Here is a 2,105-nt window from a genome sequence, read left to right on the forward strand (position 1 = left end):
CAGTTGTTTTCTTTTGGGTTTCCTTTGGCTCTTGTTGTGACATGGGTACGTTTTGGGTTCTAGGATCTATGGGTCCATCGTAATTCGTTCCACTTCGTAGTGTTATTGCGTTCGCATGTCCTTTAGGATTAGGTTGTGGTTGAGCAGGAAATGTGCCAGCAGGGGCAGCGGTAGGTGCTTGTTGTTGAGCTACTTGTGAGATTTGAGTTTCTAGCATTTTGTTATGCGTAGCTAAAGCATCTACTTTGTTCGATAGTTGTTTTAGTTGCTCGCTATTGTGAATATTTTGATTCAGGAAGTCTTTGTTGGTTTGTTGTTGGGAAGCTATAAAGTTTTCCATCATGATTTCTAGATTTGACTTCCTAGGAGTGTTTTGGGCAGCTACAGGCGCTTTTTGGTAGCCAGGTGGTACAGCAGGTGCTTGTCCAGGTGCGTACAACGCATTGTTGTTTTTATAGGAAAAGTTCGGATGGTTCTTCCATCCAGGGTTGTACGTGTTAGAGTAAGGGTTTCCTTGAGCGTAATTTACTTGATCAGATGGGGTTCCAGTCAAGAGTTGACATTCGACAACTACATGTCCAGTCAATCCACAGATCTCGCAGTTAGGTATTACAGCAGCAGCGGTGGCTGATGGAGTGACGGTTAAGTTCTCGATCTTTTGAGTTAAAGCGTCTACTTTCGCGTTAACGCGGTCTATACCACTTATTTCGTACATTCCTCCTTTGGTTTGGGCTTTCTCTAGAGCGGCTCGTTCTCCACCCCATTGGTAATGGTTTTGTGCCATGTTCTCTATGAGGTTATATGCTTCATCATGTTGCTTGTCCATTAATGCTCCGCCAGCAGCGGCATCTATAGTCATTTTAGTGTTATATAAGAGACCACCATAGAAAGTATGGATGATCAGCCATGGTTCGAGTCCATGATGAGGGCATAGTCTAAGCATGTCCTTATAACGTTCCCAAGCTTCGAAGAGTGATTCGTTATCTTTCTGGGTAAATCCGTTGATTTGACCTCTGAGCATAGCAGTTTTGCTAGGCGGAAAATATCTAGCTAAAAATACTCTCTTCAATTCGTCCCATGTGGTTATGGAGTTCGAAGGCAGGGATTGAAGCCACGCTCTAGCTCTATCTCTCAAGGAGAAAGGAAAGAGACGTAATCGAATAGCTTCGGAACTAACGTTGTTAGCTTTGACAGTGTCGGCATATTGCACGAACACAGATAAATGGAGGTTAGGGTCGTCTACAGGGCTTCCAGAGAATTGATTCTGTTGAACAGCTTGGACCAGTGAAGGTTTCAGTTCGAAATTGTTCGCCTCAATCGCAGGTGGTGCGATACTCGAGTGCGGTTCAGCGCGCGAAGGAGCGGCATATTCTCTAAGAGGACGAAGAGCAACCATCTCTAACTTTGGGGTGAATTGATTCGTTGGATCAGTAAAAATCAACTCCTGATCAATCGGAATTGGGTCTACTTCGGGAAGATTGCGAGCTCGACGTTTGACGTTAATGAAACGTTCGATCTCGTTAATTCGTTGTATTAAATCTCCTCCTTGTGAACGAGTATTTGGCATACAATCGTTCAGAAAGAAAGGGAAGAATAATCCTAGTCTCTACGGTGTAACAGTGAGTTACGATATCGACTTAAATAGTCCCCGGCAACGGCGCCAAAAACTTGATCGCGACTTTACGTGTCTATAAATCTGATAACTGCAAGTGCACAGTCGTGTCGTGTAGTTTTAAAAGATATCGAATCCACAGGGACTATGAATCGATCTACCGTTATCTAAGGTTACTATGTAAAGCTAGGAGTACTAAAATTTCGATTGTTCCTAAGGGAAAGTGATTGTGAGAAAATAAAGAATAATAATAAAAGACAGGTATCAGTATGTATTTCGTTTAACTAAAGGTAATCCGAAGGTCCATTGGCTTTTGCATAATTAAATTAAAAATCTTTACTAATTCCATTGATTAAAAATCCTCGTCTCAAACTTTCGCTCTGTTGATTCAGACTACTATCCTAATCCTAATGTACGCTTTCGCCATCCCATTAGATTTTAGAAGAGCTTTTTGGAAACAATGTAATTAATAAAATGCCTATTTTACGAGGTT

At 41.9% G+C, this 2,105-nt stretch overlaps 1 non-coding gene across 1 annotated transcript; it reads left to right on the forward strand.

Moving 5' to 3' along the window:
* The first annotated feature begins 914 nt into the window (after window positions 1-914).
* LOC131654283 (small nucleolar RNA R71) lies at window positions 915-1,021 on the forward strand. The gene has a single exon (XR_009299325.1). It is a non-coding gene; the product is annotated as a small nucleolar RNA R71 (small nucleolar RNA).
* Window positions 1,022-2,105: the final 1,084 nt, after the last annotated feature.

Source organism: Vicia villosa, linkage group LG2 (genome assembly GCF_029867415.1).
Source record: "Vicia villosa cultivar HV-30 ecotype Madison, WI linkage group LG2, Vvil1.0, whole genome shotgun sequence".
Lineage (NCBI taxonomy): Eukaryota > Viridiplantae > Streptophyta > Magnoliopsida > Fabales > Fabaceae > Vicia > Vicia villosa.